This window comes from Neomonachus schauinslandi, chromosome 10 (genome assembly GCF_002201575.2).
Source record: "Neomonachus schauinslandi chromosome 10, ASM220157v2, whole genome shotgun sequence".
In the NCBI taxonomy this organism is placed as follows: Eukaryota; Metazoa; Chordata; class Mammalia; order Carnivora; family Phocidae; genus Neomonachus; species Neomonachus schauinslandi.
Window position 1 is genome coordinate 31,196,122 of NC_058412.1, and position 19,565 is coordinate 31,215,686.

The window sequence follows — 19,565 nt, forward strand, 5'->3', positions numbered from 1 at the left end:
TTTTATTAATTTACTTATTTGAGTATAGGTGACACACAATGTTACAATGGTTTTAGGTGATTCACCTTCTCTATACCTCATGCTACGCTCACAAGTGTAGTTACCATCTGTCACCACACTACTACAATATCATTGACTATATTCCATATGCTGTGCCTCTTATTCCCTTGATTATTCATTCCAGAACCAGAAGTATCTCCCATTCCCCTTCACTCACTTAGCCCATCCCCTAACCCCTTCCCTCTGGCAACCATTGGTTTATTCTCTTCTCTTATCAATGACACAATCTATTCTACCTCTCTTATTTCCTGTGCCTTTTCCATTTTCTTGTGGAGTTTCCTATTTTCCTCTACCTCTGAAGTGTGATTCTATCCTTGTTTGTTTACTCCCTTCTTCTGTTCGTCCCCCCAATCTCATTTACTTCCACATTTTTTTTGAAGATTTTATTTATTTATTTATTTGAAAGAGAGAATGAGATAGAGAGAGCATGAGAGGGGGGAGGGTCAGAGGGAGAAGCAGGCTCCTTGCTGAGCAGGGAGCCCGATGCGGGACCCAATCCCGGCACTCTAGGATCATGACCTGAGCCGAAGGCAGTCGCCCAACCAACTGAGCCACCCAGGCGCCCCTACTTCCACATTTTAAACTATAATCTACGTAGATGACTCCAAATCTACCTCTAATCCTGACTTCTCTCCTGAGTTTTAGACACACACTTCAAATCACTTGCTAGATATCTCCACCTATCCTACCAAAATCTCTACTATAACTTGGGGAGAAAAAGGAACTTTTAATTATAAAAGTTTAATAAGAAAAACTATATCTCAGGGCACCTGGCTGGCTCAGTTAGTGGAGCATGTGACTCCTGATCTCTGGGTTGTAAGGTTCAAGCCCCACACTGGGTGTAGAGATGCCTTAAAAATAAAAAACAAAAAATTTTTTTTTAAAAAGCACTTATAAAAAGAAAAGCTGTATCTCACACATAGAGCTAAATTTAAAAAAATGAAAGTATATTTTATTTTTTTAAAGATTTTATTTATTTATCTGAGAGAGAGAGTACATGAGAAGGGGGAGGGTCAGAGGGAGAAGCAGACTCCCTGCTGAGTGGGGAGCCTGATGAAGGGCTTGATCCTGGGACTCCAGATCATGATCTGAGCTGAAGGCAGACGCTTAACTGACTGAGCCACCCAGGTGCCCCAAAATGAAAGTATATTTTAGAAAACACAGTATAGGGGCACCTGGGTGGCTCAGTTGTTAGGCGTCTGCCCTTGGCTCAGGTTGTGACCCCAGGGTCCTGGGATCGAGCCCCGCACTGGGCTCCCTGCTCAGCACAAAGCCTGCTTCTCCCTCTCCCGCTCCCCCTGCTTGTGTTCCCTCTCTCACTGTCTCTCTCTGTGTCAAATAAATAAAAACTTAAAAAAAAAAAAAACACAGTATAGACAGCCCCTGTTTTCACATAATGTTGTACTGGAAAATGTAGCTATAATTAGGGGTTACATTCCTGTCCAAGGCTCCAGAATCATATGAACTATAGCTACAGATTTACAAAACCACAGAATTTTAGAAATAAAAGGGACTTTAGAAGTCATTTAACTCAGCCCCACTATTTAGCAAATGAGAAAAAGGAAACACCCATGATCCTATAGCTAACTAGCAATGCTATGAATACTGAACCTGGGCCTCCTGGTGTATGGGCCATAGCTCTTTCCACTAAACCCTTGACTGTCAAATTTGGAGTCTGAGGAGTGTCCTAGTAGCCCCATGAGCATAAGGAAAATGACCACAAACTGTATCTAATCACATAGTGGGCTTTCATAGAACACTTGGTTTGAAGTGTGCTGTCACACTTTAATAAACATTGGCATGTAATAAATGCAAATGCAGCACTATAAATCTCTATAATCTGAAAAGGTAAAATCATTTTCATTCAAAATTATAAAGTAAAATTTATAAAATTATAAATTTACTAAAAGTCTGACATATAGCTAAAATGCTAGAGATAATATTAAAATGAAAATATTTAATCAGGGGTGCCTGGGTGGCTCAGTCGTTAAGCATCTGCCTTCAGCTCAGATCATGATCCCAGGGTCCCAGGATCGAGCCGCGCATCGGGCTCCCTGCTCTGGGGAAAGCCTGCTTCTCCCTCTCCCACTCCCCCTGCTTGTGTTCCCTTTCTCACTGTGTCTCTGTCAAATAAATAAATAAAATCTTTCAAAAAAAATTTAATCAACAATAATCTTAATTAACTTTTAAAAATATCAAAGCCCTTTGAGGTTTAGGTACACAGAAACACATTTTAGGAAGTGTTCTGGACAGTGTAAATTAATCAGATTATTGTTTTTAAATGTTCTTTGTTTTTCAAAGAAACCCATGGAAACAACATAATTCTTCACTAATATATCTCCATCTCCGGCTGCTCTTCAATTTACACTTTATGCTGAAGCAATTCAAACGATCTGCAGTTTGCTAAAACATGGCATGCATGCCTATCATTCATTCTCTTACCCTTTCATCTGCCTGTCTGACTTTCAAAGCCCAGATCTCACCTCATTTGGGAAGACTTCCTTATTTCTTGCCTCTTTCTAAGGTAGAATTAATCTCATTCATTTAAATGATTTACTGACTCCATTAAGTATCAGACTCTGTTGGTTTTGGATACATAGTGATAAACCAAAAACAGTCTCTGCTTATAGGGGCCTTATACCCTGCTAATGCTTGTACTGGATATCACATTTTTGTTATCAGTTTGTCATACTGAATTATAATTATATGTTCCCTTGTCTACTGGATGGACAGTGATGATCTAATTGGGCAGGGCCTTGTTTATCTAGTTCTAGAATCATATTCTCTTTACTTTTCACTCTAAATCCGTGACATTCATGGTATACTCAAAGCTTTGGGGCTGCAGGGGTAAAAGGAATAAGATATTTCTTCCTTAAAATTAAGACTGAAAAGGGATAGTGGTAAGGCTAGAATTTGGATGATTTCAGGAGCATAAACCCTTAAAGCAGAAACCATTCAACATATAAAGACAGAACTAAAATAGATGTTTATTATGTAGAATCAAATGAACTGTATATAACCAGAGTGGTGAAATGCTATGGTTTAAACAAACAAACTTGATACTGCTTATAATTCAGGCACATATAATTCAAATGTTGGCTAAGTTTGACACCTTGCATGATGCATAAAATTTTAGAAATTTAAATTCAAACCATTTTATTCACTGATAGTTACTAATAGCCAAATAAAACCTATTAGTTAAATTAATCACACAAAGAATTAGGCTTAAACAGAAAATAATGCATGATGTCAGCTGTTCTTCTAAGTTTCTGTAACCTTTACCGTATCTTTTTTTTTTTTTTAAAGATTTTATTTATTTATTTGAGAGAGAAAGACAGTGAGAGAGGGAACACAAGCAGGGAGAGTGGGGGAGGGAGAAGCAGGCTCCCCACTGAGCAGGGAGCCCCATGTGGGGCTCGATCCCAGGACCCTGGGATCATGACCTGAGCCTAAGGCAGACGCCTAACGATTGAGCCACCCAGGCACCCCTACCCTTTACCATATCTTAAACCTATCAAATTAGGATCACAAGGTTCATTCATACAAGAGACAAGGTTTTGAAGTAAACCTCTGACTGAGAAGCATGGACAACAGTAAATGTTTCAAGACAAGAAGACCAATTCCTGAAATACAGACTTTGCTCTTTATTCTTTTAAGGAAGATGCTGTTAAGAGCTTTAATGAGCAGACAGAAGTAGTACTACATTTCCTATACAGACAGAATAAAAAACACTTCTTTTCTATGAGATAGTGTTACAGCTAAAGTGTTCCATTCCATTTAAGTGGTACTCAAGGTATTTAATAGATCAAATGATCCAAATTATTCAAGACCATACAGAATAGGTTACACTGCCAACTCTTATGACAGCCTTCAGAAGTCATCTACAGCTGATATTCACTGAGGCTGTGTAGCGGGTGTGTGTGTGTGTGTGTGTGTGTGTGTGTGTGTGTGTGTGTGTGTGTGTGTGTGTGTGTGTGTGTGTGTTTAGAATTGGGTTTATATACCAAGTGTGTGTGTGTGTGTGTGTGTGTGTGTGTGTGTGTGTGTAGGCATTCAGAATTGGGTTTATATACCAAATGTGGGTTTTCCCTTATATACAGTTTTCAAAAAACTTATATTTTATACTTACATTTATTGATATCAAAAACTTCATATACTTTTAAAATATAATTACTTTAGGTAATTTAAGTGAAGCAAATCTAAGAACTTCAGTAAAGAATTAATGATAGCCATGAATAAGAATTTTATGTGATCATGACAGTGAGTAATTCTTTTAAGGTATAATCATCATATTCAACTAAAGATGCAACACTGAATTTTAAACCTTCTTTAAAGCCTGCCTGCATCTATCTTGACAGTCCGTTTTGTCTCTAGTGGTTTCTAACAGATTCAGAAGCAGCTTTGTTGGCTATTATTGCCAGATTTTGTGGAATCTGTAAAAACAAAGGGATCAGGTCTATATCAATTCCTAGTTGTCTGATACATGAGTCCTCTAAGTGTATTCAGCAACCTCTTGGGTAAACTGCCAGAAAACACTATGCTGAATTCTGATGAATTTTTCATAGCTTTTTCTAGCTAATGGCTCTCTGAAGAATTAGGAAGGCTTCTAGAGTGTATTTTGTCCTATCTTGAGCCCAGATCTGCTACTTTTATTTATAAATATAACAGGAGAATATAAAATAAAACTTGTATTCTCAAAATCTTTACCATAGCAAATAATAAAGATCTGGATCATTACATTTCTTTCTCAATGTTACAATGATTATTTAGCCAACATTTTGTTTTAGGTGCTTATCTTTCCTCATTCATAGATTTAAATATTAAAGCAAAAATCCTTTGTAAAAAAATTAAAAGAGACAAAAATAAAACAAATCAGAGAACTTAAATCTTTTCTATAATTAAATTGACTAAAAATATTTTCTCATTTCTTAGAGACTGTAAATTAGCCTTTAGGCCCATATACATAACAATCTTTTTTCTTTCCAGAGTTCCCCTTATTTGCTGGGGACACAAAGAGGAATAAGGACATAACATCTACCCTCACAAAGAGTTCAGCTCACAGATGAGCTAGACATATACACAACTGACTTAACACGGTGTGATGGGGCTAAAATGGAGTTATATTTAAGGTACAGTGATGACCAAAAAAAAGAAAAAAAAGAGTGACCCTTGCTGATGAGTCTGAGGAATATCAGAAGTCTTCCCAAGTGGGGTGCCTGGGTGGTTGAGTCGGTTAAGCTTTTGACTCTTGATTTTGGCTTAGGTCATGATCTCAGGGTTGTGAGATCGAGCCCCATGTTGGGTGTGAAGCCTGCTTAAGATTCTCTCTCTCCCTCTGCCCCTTCCCTCTCCTCCAGCTTGCACTGTCTCTTAAAAAAAAAAAAGTCTTCCCAAGTAAAGCACACATGAACTGGGGCATAAAGAATGAATAAGTGTAAAGGCATCATATAAGGAAACAGGGCTTTTACTAAAAAAGCTAGCATATAAAGAACTATAGAGGCCAAGACCAAATGATATGTTGGGAAAACTTTCAAGAGTTGGGTCAAAGAGCACACGCAGGGAAGGCTAAGCCTGGGAAGGGCAGGCTTGTGTTTAATGTTAAGAAGTGGGGAAGTGACCAGGGAAGTAGAGAATAATTGAAAGGTTTTACACAAGACATTGACATAATTAGATCTCTCTGCTGAAGAATCTCTCTGGTATCAGTATGAAGAATGAGTTGAAATGAAGATGAGGCTGAAGGAAGCAAAACTAGTTGGAAGGATGTTACAGTCTCTGGAAAAAGAAACAGTGGAGGCCTGAACCAAGGCAGAAACAGTGGGAGGTGGGAAAGTGAGGATGTGTGTTTGGATAACTCTTTTGGGGGAGAGAACCACCAACTTAACCAGTAAATACTAGAAGAGGATAATATTTTGCAGAAAAGATAAGAAATTCAAATTGAACACCTCAGTGTAAGCTTATGTAGTGAAACAAAGCTGAAATTGTTTATCAAGTGGTTTTCAAATTTTTATTGTATTTAATTTTTTTGGTTGTAGAGAATTATTTGCCCTACTAGTGTTTCAAATACTCAAGTAGCAAAACTACCTAACTACTGGGTGTTTATGGGAGAGATATATTTACTTATTAACCTACTAGCTGTTATAACTATAGGAAGTGAAGAGGGCTTATTTAATGAATATTTGCAAATAACTTAGACCCAATTTTCACGATTTTTCTCTTTTACTAATGTTTAATAATTGCAATAAATTAACTGAAATAACTAAAAATTATTTAAGACTACTCATCACATATTTGGTCATGTGAGCAAAATATAAATAAATAATCTGAGGACCTGCGTACACTGTAGAAGTAGCTTTGGACTACTACATATGGCCAAAAAGATGCATGTACAAAAATAAAGATAACTTAAACTGTAATTTTAAAAATAAAAGCAATGAAAAAAAGATATAGCTAACATACAGCAACAACTTTATAAGAAACACAGTTACTGAAAAATTTTATCTCATACCATCTGAAGAAATTTTCAATTATAGTAGGAAATATTCATGCACAGAATTTTTAAAACACACATTTAACTCTTCATTCAAAACCAAATTGTAAATGACAGTATAAGCCTGGGACACCTTATTGTACCAGAAAGCATGGAAGCTCTCAGAGGTGAATGGGTCATAAGAAACAAAACAAAACACAGGAATATCAAGAAAAGGCTCCTCACTTGCAAAACATGGGCTAATTCAAAAGCCAAATCAACTCTAACTAACAGAAATATGTTGAACCTGTGCTTGCTTTGGCAGCACACATACTAAATTTGGAATGATACAGAGCAGATTAGCATGGCCCCTGTGCAAGGATGACATGTGAAATACACTGAATCTATAAAAACCAATGAGGTCAAAATGATGTTTTAAAAAATACCAAGCTCATTAAACGGCACTGGAAATAACTGGGGCACCAATTCTTTATCCTGAAAGAATTAATATACACCCTTCTTTTCCTGTCTGAACTAGACGCTAGGATAACCAAACAACCCAAGTTGGCGAGGAATTCTTCCTTGTAGAAGGATTCCAGGTAACAAATGCAAAAGGAATGCAGGGTTCGAAAACCATCCATTTGCAACTTGAGCAACATAAATTCCGATATTAATCGTCAACAGATGAAACCATTATATGAAGAGTTCATCCTTATAAAGAAGGGCTAAGGCTGTCGCGTACTGAATCCCCGATCAATCTTAAGTTAGCGTCACTAAAACTGGGGCCAGACTTGACGCCGTGTAAAGCCACAGCACCACCTGTGAAGTAGTCTTGCTAAAAAAGCTAAAAATAAATCTAATCAAGACTCAAAAGCTAACATCCATTTACAGAAACTATGACACATATAAGTTAGATATTACACTAAGAAAGTAAACAGAAAAACCCAGAATGCTGAACATTTTGCACGACAACTGACCCAGTTCCTGCAACAAGTCAATTGGGAGAGGAGGGTCTGTAAATTAAAGAAATTTAAGAGATGTAACAACTACATTTAATATGCAGTCCTTGTTTGGCTTCTGATTCCAATAAACCAACTGCAAAAAACAACACTTCTCAGAAAAAATGGACGAATTTGAATTTTGACTGGTATTATTAGGTGCCACCAAGAAATTATTAATTTTGATAACTATGATAATGGTATTACAGTTATATAAGAAAAAATGCATTTTGAAATATGCAGGGAGGAAATGACCCCTCATGAATGCGATTTGCTTTAAAGTACTTCAGGAAAAATAAAAAGGAAGGTGGATGAAGATGAAGTAAATGTGGCAAAATCTAGGTAACCTCAGGTGACGGGCACATGAAGATTTGTTCTGTCTACTTTGTGTATGTTTTAAATTTTTCATTTAAAAATACTGGAGTGGGATATAAAAATATTGTGTATCACTTACAGAGATTATCACCAATGCAAATTCACCCCACTCCTACTATTCCCTTTGCAAAGATCTGGGGTTGGGCCCCACGATCTGCATCTTTAACAAAATACCTCGGAGGAAATTCTTGTAAGTGGTCCTGAGATCACACTTTGAGAAATATTAACATAGAAGAAGGAACTCCTAAAATCAGTCCTAAATATATCTGGAGAAGTTAAGAGGGGGGTTGATAGAAGATCTATAACCTGAGCTGACTTTTGAAAAATGAATGGAAATCTTCTGGATGGAATCAATAAGGAGGGCAATCTGGCAGAAATACTATAAATAAACACACAGAGATATGAGAGTGCATACTGCAGTTTAGGAAATACCAAGCAGTTTGGTATGATTAGAATATAAGGAAGCATGATGGGAAGATGGTAGGAGGTGAGGTAGGGAAGAGACACAATGTAAAAGATTTCTGTAGGCCATGCTAAAAAAATTAAACTACACTTAATATATTTGATGCTAAGGGAAATTTTATTCTATATTCTAAACAGTTCAGTTATGGGACTTTGGAAACAAAATGTCCATGCCTTAAGGATTATTTCTGTTTTAAAAAGGGTCTTGGTAAAAAGACATTTTTCTTTTTAAAGATTTATTTAAGTAATCTCTACACCCCACGTGGGGCTCACAACCCCTAGACCAAGAGTCACACACTCCGACTAAGCCAGCCAGGCGCCCCAAAAAAAGACCTTTTCATAAAAAAGACAAGATATCAATGTCATAAAATTACCTTCAGCTAGGTTCCCTACCCTGTCCACAACCTAAAATGAGTCCTTAAAAAAAGGCACTAAAATCAAATCTTATCAAATAGAACAACAAAAATCAATCAATATACCTACATGTTACCATTACGTGCATACAGTAAGTGCCTATGTGTACTGTTAAGTACATGTATTTCCTAGTTCAGTCGCTAAAAGGGCCTAAAGGTACATATACATACCTCAGTAACAATGAGTACATCCAGTGCCCTGATCTTGGTTTCTAACACCATTCTCCAAAAGAGAAAGATGGGTTACTTGCAGACATGGCTGATTCTAGGTCTGGGGAAGGAATATACAGAATGAGCCTAGAGCATGCTGCAGTACTGGAAAGTAAAGAAGTGCTCAAAAACCAAAAGGGTGGGTATGTCAAAAAGACACAGGGGGGAAAAAAGAAGGAATGAAAGAAAGGGAAAAACAACACAGGAGGCAACATCAGAGAGCTCTCAATGATCAAAGCTGGTACAATTTGAGCAAGAAAATAATAGAGTACTGGATTATAACCCAAAGTACAAAATAAATAAATATCCATGAGGCCATTCTGATATAGATACAGATAGATATATGAAACATAAATATATATTTATTTTCCTAAATAAAGGGAGATTGTCTCTTTTCATATCTATATGAAATATAGATATTTCCTTTAAAAAAAGATTTTATTTATTTATTTGACAGAGAGAGCAAAAGAGCACAAGCTGGGGGAGCAGCAGAAGGAGAGGAAGAAGCAGGTCCCCTTCCGAGCCGGGAGCCCGATGCGGGACTCAATCCCAGGACCCTGGGATCATGACCTGAGCCGAAGGCAGATGCTTAACCATCGGAGCCACCCAGGCGCCCGGTATTTCCTATATATATATGTATATATATATATATGCAATTATAAAGTTACTCCCTCCCCTACCTTTTCCATATTCTTTAGAAGCAAGTTGGGGGAGGCGTACTTAATACTATACTCTTCAGTTACAATCCATTTCCATACAATATGTAGAAGATGGGGGATGGAGGAATAACTTTATAGTGGATAAAGCTAAGAAACACTACCTTGACCATGTGATCAGGTTGACATCAACAATGACAAGTCATGTTTATAACGTGTACCTTTGATACGCTGTGACAAAAAATGGCACTTTCCCCCTGTAGTTCTCCTACCAAAAACCAATGACCTCAGTCTAACCATGAGAAAAGCAATGGACAAATCCAAACTGAGGAGCATTCTGCAAAACACCTGACCAGTGCTTCTCAAAGTCATCAGGGGCAAGGGAAGTCTGAGAAACTGTCAGACCAGAGGAGGCAAGGGAAACAAGATGACTAAGTGTAATGTGGTGTCCTGGGTGGGAGTCCGAAGCAAAAAACGACACTGGGGGGAACACTGGTGACACGTGAATAAGGTGGCAAGTCCAGTAAATGATAATGTACTAATGTTGAATTTTTAGTTGTGACATACGTACCACAGTGACGTGTGGCATTAATAAGGAGAAATTAGGGGGCGCTTGGGTGGCTCAGTTGGGTAAGCATCGGCCTTCGGCTCAGGCCATGATCTCAGGGACCTGGAATCAAGTCCCCCCCCCATGTTCTCTCTCAAATAAATAAAATCTTAAAAAAAAAAAAAGGAGAAATTAGGTAAGGAATATACAGGAATTTTCTGTATTATCTTTGCAACTTTCCTGTAAATATAAAACTGTTGTAAAGTAAAAAGTTTATTTTTAAAAGTGTGGGTTGTGGCTGAAGTAGTACTAGAAGGAAACTTAAAGCTTTAATATTTATGTTATAAGAGAAGAAAGGATAAAAATGAATGGGCTAAGCATCCAAAGTAAGAAACCGGGGGTGAGGGGAGAAAGATACATTAAAACAGCACTACCTAAAAAAAAGAAATAAAAAGCAATAATAAATAAAAAACCAGAGAGCTCCCTGGACCCTCACACCATGTGATGATGCAGAGAGAAAGTGGCTCTCTAAGAACCAGGTTGCAGGCCCTCATCAGACACCAAATCTGCCTTGATTTTGGACTCCCTACGTCCCAGAACTGTGAGAAATAGATTTCTGTTGTTTATAAGTCACCCAAGTCTATGGTATTCTGTTATAGAAAATGAATGGACTAAGATACAAACCATATAAAAAAAAATCAAGGATGGATCAAATACATAATTGTGATGAACAAAAGATTTAGAAACCTTTAAAAAAAGTACAGAAGAACATCTTTATAACTTGAGGCAGGAAAGAATTTCTTTGAAAAGACACAAAAAGTACAAAACAAAGAAAAATAATAATTCAACTTCTTAAATTAAGAACTACTGCTTCATCAAAGAAAACACAAAAAGTACAAAGCTAAGTCACACACTGGGAGAAAATAAATGGAGCACATATAATCTACAAAGTATAAATATCCAGGATAAATAAAGAACTTTAAAGTATTAATAAAAATCAACACCCCATTTTTTTAAACGGGTAAAAAGACATGTAAAGGCATTTCATGTAAGAGGAAACACAATTGCCCCATAAATAATAACAAGGTGCTCAGCTTCTACCTTGTAAATATTCAGGTAAATATAAATTAAAACTATGAAATATAATTTCAGGTCTTACTATTTTGACAAAAATTTAAAAGTCTGAGAGTCAAGGGTTGATGAAGATGTGAAGAAATGGGAATTATCATTCATTACTGGTGGAAATAAACAACATGACCTTTTTGGATTGAAGTTTGAGAATATTGGGGAGCCTGGGTGGCTCAATCAGTTAAGCGTCAGCCTTTGGCTCAGGTCATGATCCCAGGGTCCTGGGATTGAGCCCCGCATCGGGCTCCCTGCTCAGTGGGGAGTCTTGCCTCTCCCTATCCCTATGTCCCTGCTCATGCTCTCTCTCTCAAATAAAATCTTCAAAAAAATGTTAACAGTAAGTAATGCTTGAAAAGCAAAACTTGGAAACAACTCCAATGTCTAGCAACATCAGAATGGGTAAATACATTGTAGTAAATTCACAAAATGGAATATTATATCAATGAAAATGAGTGAACTAAAAGCTACACAGAGTAACATAAAGGACTCAAAATCATAATATTGGGAAAAATGTAAGTTACAGATTAATAAAAACAATATGATTCCATTTATATCAAGATCAGAAAAAAGGCAAAACCAAACCATGCATCGTTCAGGAATTTATACATTTGTGATAAAACTGTAAAGAAATGTTTTGGATTCGATTAATCCAAAACTCAGTAAATTGTTACTTCCAGGTGATGGGAGAGGACATGCAATTAGGTAGGGAAACACAGGGGCCTTTTAAAGTATTAGAAATAAATTATATCTTAAACCATGTGTTATGTACCTAGGTGTTCATTTTAAACTGAATGTGTAAGTTACATGCATGTATGATATACTTAAAATTTTTTTTTAATTAAAAGATTATTAGTAATATTTAAAACTATTTTTCTAGTCTTGGAAGTTTTAAGTATTTTCTTCAATAAATGTTACAAAATATAAATAATATATAACTTTTACAAGTAACAAAATATCTTTATTGTTAATTTGGATGATGAGATTGAGCAACACAAATAAATTGATGCAACTATAAACCTGGTCCTGGCAAACAGGCATATGAGATTTTACAAGTTCTATTTTTTTTTTTTCAAGATTTTATTTGTTTATTTGAGAGAGAGCGAGCGAGCAGAAGCAGGAGGAAGGGGCTGAGGGAAAGGGAAAACAGAGTCCCTGCTGAGCAGGGAGCCTGACACGGAGCTTGATCCCAGGACCCTGAGATTATGACCTGAGCCAAAGGCAGACAGACATTTAACCGACTGAGCCACCCAGGCACCCCTACGAGTTCTTAACTGTAAATGTTTGCAATATATAGCCTAGTATTAACCAAATTAGAATCTACTATCTGTCAATAAAGGTTGAAATACAACCTACAGAATAATTTTTCCATAGCAATAACATAAGATAGTGCTTGTTTGTTAGCAAAGAATGTTCATAATTGTTAAGTTAAAAAGTTCTGATGATTTGGGTCATAAAAGCTTTTTTAAAAACCCAAATATTCTTTTTGTTTTTAATTTCAATTAAATGGAATTAAATGGGAATGAGAAATTTAACAAATTGACCAAAATTAGAAAAAGACATTACACAGTGACACTGTAAAGGGGCTTAGTCTTTTTTTCCTGCATTTATTAATGAAGTAAAATCCATACTATGTTCTGTAGTCAGAATTTAATTGGTTACTTGTCTGTTTTGTAATTTTTATGGAAACATCAATTAATAGTGAAGAAATCCTGGTCTTTCACTCTGATTAATTACACAACTAATAAAATTGGGTTGTACTGACTTCCTCATAAATCTCATTTAAAATTCCAAAAATGGAACCAAAATTTGTTAACTTTGGTGGGGGAAGAAAACTTGTGTTTAGGCCTATGTATATATAATTAAGATAAGAATAAAAGGTTCTATAACTTTATATGTACAGATTACTTCTATTTATCTTAGATTTTTGATTTTTAAATATTTGCAAATATTTAATCCATGTTATAAAATTTTTGACAATTTCCCTGATTTTTAATTCATAAATATAGTATCTGACTATTCACAAGTTTCTGGATTTTTTATTAAAAACATTTATTGAACCCTCTCTATAAAGAATACTCTCCTAGGTTATATAAAAAGGATACAGACAATAATACCTATTTAAGAGTTAAGAGTAAAGCTGAAGAAAGGAAACACAAACACATACAATCATAAAATCTTAAGTGTTGGAAAGAAAGAGCCAGAAGTGACTTGGTATCCTAACGTCCCACCTAAGGAGGCTGCCTTACAAAATAGCTTGAGGGACACCTGGGCTCAGTTGGTTAAGCGGCTGCCTTCGGCTCAGGTCGTGATCCCAGGGTCCTGGGATCAAGCCACACGTGGGGATCCCTGCTCAGTGGGGAGTCTGCTTCTTGCCCTTCCCCTCCCTCTGCCCCTCTCCCCATGCTCCTCTTCTCTCTCTGCCTCAAAAAAAAAAAAAAAAGCTTGAAAGTACAACGTATCACATCAAAAGTTCAAAAAGCTGACGAAGTACTAAGAATAATCAAGTTTTGGACTAATTAAGCACAGGTGCCCAGCTTCTTTGCCTTGTTACGCATGTAAATGTTAATGTAAATCAAATCAAATAAGGACTTAAGCCCTCAGCTATTATGTAGCCAAGGGACAGGATAGTTAGGTACTTTACAAAACTTGTTCAAAATCTAAATTTATATGGGAGAATAGCAAAATGATTCAAACCGCAGGAGGAAGAGAAATAAAACAAACACTACTATATAAACATCAGAGTTAACACTATAGACCACATTAGCCTGATAGAACGTTTGGTAGTTCTTCTAACCTTCCCCTTACAATTCTTTCATTCATACAACAAATTATTTGTTGAGCAGCCCACATATATGCTCAGCAGTGTAGTAGGCATTTGGGAAAAGCAGAAAAGACAAAGTTCTAGTCCTCACAGAACTTACATTCTTTGCTCTAGGTTAGACTTGTGTTACTGGGTCTTTTTCCTCATTTTCCTCTGTATTTTTGGCAAAGGAAAACTAGATCTATGTTAATGAAAGAATAAAGAAGAATAGACAAATAATTTTTTTAAAAAGATATCTTAATGTAATAATCAAAATTTACTCTTAATTTACCTGAGAATAACTAGAAATCTAGCCAGGTCTTAAAGCTCAAGAAAGAAGTTAAGGCCAAAGACATGGATCTGGAGTTCACCCAATCACTCACAGGAAATTGTACAAACTAAGGGTGGATAAAATCTCTCACTCCAGGGTTAAGACCACAGAGCAGTGAAGGAGAGGATGGAATCTTGGTAGCACCTACAACCAAGCAGCAAGCAGATGAAGATAAGGCAAAACAAAAACCATTGTCCAAGACCTTTAAATGCTGCAAAACTCAGACTATTTTGAGAAGACCAATTAATGAATAGCTATAGTGCTTCTACCAATTCCCTAATAGGTACAATTTTTATCAGTGTCTTATTTATTCCTCCAGAGATTCTCCATACAAAAACATGCAAGCACAAATATAATTTTTTTTTTACCAGAAAAGTTTCCAAGTAGTTTCAGAAACTTGCTTCTGAAGAAAAAGTTTTTTCAAAAACTTTTCACAGAAAAGTTTCAAAAACAGTGGAAGGATTCCCATATATCTTTCATGTAGATTCACCAATTTTTAAGATATTGCCTATTTGCTATATCATCTACTGTCTCTGTCTTTGTCTCTGTCCTTGTCTCTCTATACATATAAACATACCTACATACACGTATGTGTGTATAATATTTCTTCATAATTACTTGAGTGCAATTTGCATACATCATCCCCTTTGCCCCAAACATTTCAGTGAGTCAGTGTGCATTTCCTAAGAACAAGGATTTTCATTTACATCATCATAGTAAAACTATTAAATTCAGAAAACTAACATTGATACAATACTACTCTCTAATCTCCAGACCTCTTTCAAATTTCAGTGATTGTCCCAACAATATTCTCTATAGAGACTGCTTTTCCTGGTCAGGATCATCTACTGCATTCCAATTTCATGCCTCCTTAGTCTCCTTCTATCTGGAACAGTTCCTCAGTCTTTCTTTGTCTTTCCTGGTGTTGACATTTAAGAGGACAGGTCATTTAGTTTCCTAATGTTCCTCACCACTTTGCCTGCCTCTAATAACTCTCTTTCCCAGTTTCTGGTTTTCCTACCCACTTCCAGCAGTTGCAACAAAAGGAACAGGTCCCTGGTAAAAACTGTTACCTGTTAGGGAATTGGTAAAAGCATTATTCCCATTTGGAATAATTTATAAAACCAAATATATGAAACAAAGATTTTCAGATATTGGGAAACAGGCAGTTCAAACTATGATGCCTAAAGAGAAGGGAAACAAATGAGGTGAACTCTCTAACTGGTCAGCTTCTGCCTGGAGGCGGTTTTTAGGCCACTGAGCAGGGATAGAGCAGAACAAGGTCTCCAGGGAGCCCAGCAATCTCAAATTCAGGAGACAGAAATCATGCAAGGGGGCTAAATATGTGCAATAGGGCACTAAAATGGAGAGGACTTCCCAAGACAGAGGAAGCTCCAGAGATCTGCAGAGTACCCTCAAATCTATGGCTGAATACGGATATGCACATGTGAGAAAAAATTCCCCAAGGCCAGGAAAGAAACACCAAAAGGGCTGCAGACAAAACAATTCCTGGAGCTCACACAGGAGTAGGATTAGTTCATGCTCCCATCAGCCACGGTGGGAAGATCTCTTAACACCTGGGGTATCATGTAAAGTTCTCAGGAAAATATTGTCTCAGTAGTAAAACTAAAGCCTGCTTTGGACCTGCTCTACCAAAGCTTAAAGCAAGTCTCAAATGGATTAAACTTACCCTAAATAACTTAATTACTTGTCAGAACAAAATATAACACTATTCATAAAATATAACAAAATCCAGTACCCAACAATGTAAAACTCACAATTTCTATAACCAATCAAAAGTTATCAGCACATGCAAAGAAGCAGAAAATATAACCCAAAAGCAGAAGAGGAGTTAATCAACTGAACCCAGAAAATGGCAAAGATGATGGAATTAGCAGACAGCGAAACTGAAATAGCTAGTGTAAGGCCACAAAATAAGTCTCCACAAATTCAAAAAACAAAACAAAACACAAAAAACTGAAGTCATACCACGCATCTTTTCTGACCACAATGCTATGAAACTAGAAATCAACCACAAAAAAATCTGAAAAGAGCACAAATACATGGAGGTTAAATAATGTGCTACCAAACAATGAATGGGTCAACCAAAAAAAAAAAAAAAAGACATCAAAAATTACATGGAAACAAACGAAAATGAGAACACAACAGTCCAAAATGTCTGAGAGGGAAGGTTATGGCAATACAGGCCTCCTCAAGAAGCAAGAATATCAAATAAACAACCTAACCTCACACCTAAAGGAGCTAGAAAAAAGAACAATACCCTGGAAAGGAAGGAAAATGAAGGGAATATTAAAGATTAGGGCAGAAATGAATGATATAGAAACTAAACACAATAGAACAATGAATAAAACCAGGAGATGGTTCTTTGAAAAGATCAACAAAATTGATAAACCTCTAGCCAGACTCAAAAAAAAGGCGGGGGGAGACCCAAATAAACAAAATCACCAATGAAAGAGGAGAAATAACAACACCACAGAAATACAAACAACTGTTAACAAAATATTATAAAAACTTATATGCCAAGAAATTGGGAAAACTCAGAAGAAATGGATAAATTCCTAGAAACATAAAACTTACCAAAACTAAAGCAGGGAAAGACAGAAAATTCGACCAGACCAATTACCAGCAATGAAATTGAATCAGTAATCAAAAAATTCCCCAAAAACAGATGTCCAGGACCAGATGACTTCACAGAATTCTACTAAACATTTAAAGAGTTAATGCCTATTTTTCTCAAACTATTCCAAAAAAATATAAGAGGAAGGAAAACTTCCAAATTCATTCTATGAAGCCAGTATCATTCTGATACCCAAACCAGATAAAGACACTGCAAATAAAGAGAACCCACAGGCAAGTATCTCTCAGGAATATAGATGCAAAAATCATCAAAAAATATTAGCAAACTGAATCCAACAATACATTAAAGAAAAATCATATGCCATGACCAAGTGGGACTTATTCCCAGGATGCAAGCGTGGTCCAATATTCACAAAATAATCAACGTGATACGTCACATCAATAAGAGGAAGGATAAAACCATATGATCATTTTAATACATGCAGAAAAAACATGTGACAAAGTACTACATCCATTCATGATAAAAACCCTCTGCAAAGTAGGTCTAGAGGGAGCACACCTCAACACAATAAAGGCCTTATATGAAAACCCACAGCCGACATCATACTCAAGGGTGAAAAACAGCGCTTTTCCCCCTACGGTCAGAAACAAAACAAGGATGTCCACTCTCACCACTTTTACTCAACACAGTACTAGAAGTCCTAGCTACAGCAATTAAACAACATAAAAAAATAAAAGACATCCAAATTGTAAGGAAGAAGTAAAACTCTCACTGTTTGCAGATGACATGATACTATATACAGAAAACCCTGAAGACTCCACCAAAAAACAACTAGACTGATAAATGAATTCAGTAAAGTCACAGGATACAAAATCATGTACAGAAATCTGTTGCATTCCTATTAATAATGAAGTAGCAGAAAGTGAAATTAAGGAAACAATCACATTTACAATTGCACCAAAACCAGTAAGATACCTAGAAATAAACTTAACCAGAGAGGTGAAAGACCTGTACTCTGAAAAGTATAAAACACTGATGAAAGAAATTCAAGACAACATAAAGAAATGGAAAGGCATTCCATGCCTATGGACTGGAAGAACAAATATCATTAAAATGTCTATACTACCCAATCTACAGATTTAATGCAATCCCTATCAAAATACCAACAGCATTTTTCACATAAGTAGAACAAACAATCCTAAAATTTGTATGAAATCATGAAAGACCTCAAATAGCCAAAACAATCTTGAAAAAGAAAAACAAAACTAGAGGTATCACAATTCCAGGTTTCAAGTTATATTACAAAGCTGCAGTAATTGAAACAGTATGGTACTGGCACAAAAACAGACACATAGATCAATGGAATAGAGTAGAAAACCCAGAAATAAACCCACAATTATATGGTCAATCCATCTTCAACAAAGGAGGAATGAGTATACAATGGGAAAAGATAATCTCTTCAACAAATGGTGCTGGGGAAAATAGGACAGGTACATGCAAAAGAATGAAAGTGGACCACTTTCTTGCACCATACACAAAAATAAACTTGAAATGGATTAAAGACCTAAACGTGAGAGCTGAAACCATAAAAATCCTTGAAGAGAGCAAAGGCAGTAATTTCTCTGACACTGGTCACAGCAACATTTTTCTGGATATGTCTCCTGAGGCAAGGGAAACAAAAACAAAAACTATTGGGACTACATCAAAATAAAACATTTCTGCACCGTGAAGGAAACAATCAACAAAACTAAAAGGCAACTGACAGAATGGGAGAAGATATTTGCAAATGGCCTATCCAATAAAAGGTTAGTATCTAAAACATAATGAACTTACACAACTCAACACCAAAAAAACCAGATAATCCAATTTAAAAATGGACAGACATGAACATTCTCTAAAGAAGACGTACAGATGACCAAAAGACACATCAAAGAGATGCTCAACATCACTCATCATCAGGGAAACATAAATCAAAACTACAATGAGATATCACCTCACACCTGTCAGAATGGCTAAAATCAAAAACACAAGAAACAACAAGCATGGGTGAGGATGTGGAGAAAACGAACCCTCCTGTACTGTTGATGGGTATGCAAACTCGTGCAGCCACTATGGAAAACAGTATGGAGATTCCTCAAAAAATTAAAAATAGAACTACCATATGATCCAGGAAATGCACTACTGGGTATTTACCCAAAAATACAAAAATACCCCTATGTTTATTGCAGCATTATTTACAATAGCCAAACTATGGAAACAGTCCAAGTGCCCAACCATAGATGAGCGGATAAAGAAAATGTGGTATACACATTCAATGGAATATTATTCAGCCATAAAAAAGAATGAAATCTTGAATTTGCAACAACATGGATAGAGCTAGAGTATAATGCTAAGCAAAGCAAGTCAGTCAGATAAAGACAAATACCATATGATGTCATGCATATGTGGAATTTAAGAAACAAAACAAACAAGCAAAGGAAGAAAAAAAGAAACCATTAACAGACAACTATAGAGAACTGA

The 19,565-nt window shown here is 36.2% G+C and overlaps 1 protein-coding gene and 1 non-coding gene across 3 annotated transcripts in view; one reads left to right on the plus strand and one right to left on the minus strand.

Moving 5' to 3' along the window:
- Positions 1–19,565, minus strand: part of SOS1 (SOS Ras/Rac guanine nucleotide exchange factor 1) — a 143,127-nt gene that overhangs the window by 80,733 nt on the left and 42,829 nt on the right. The gene's annotated exons all lie outside the window — the stretch shown is intronic.
- LOC123326065 lies at positions 6,836–6,944 on the plus strand. The gene has a single exon (XR_006540855.1). It is a non-coding gene; the product is annotated as a U6 spliceosomal RNA (small nuclear RNA).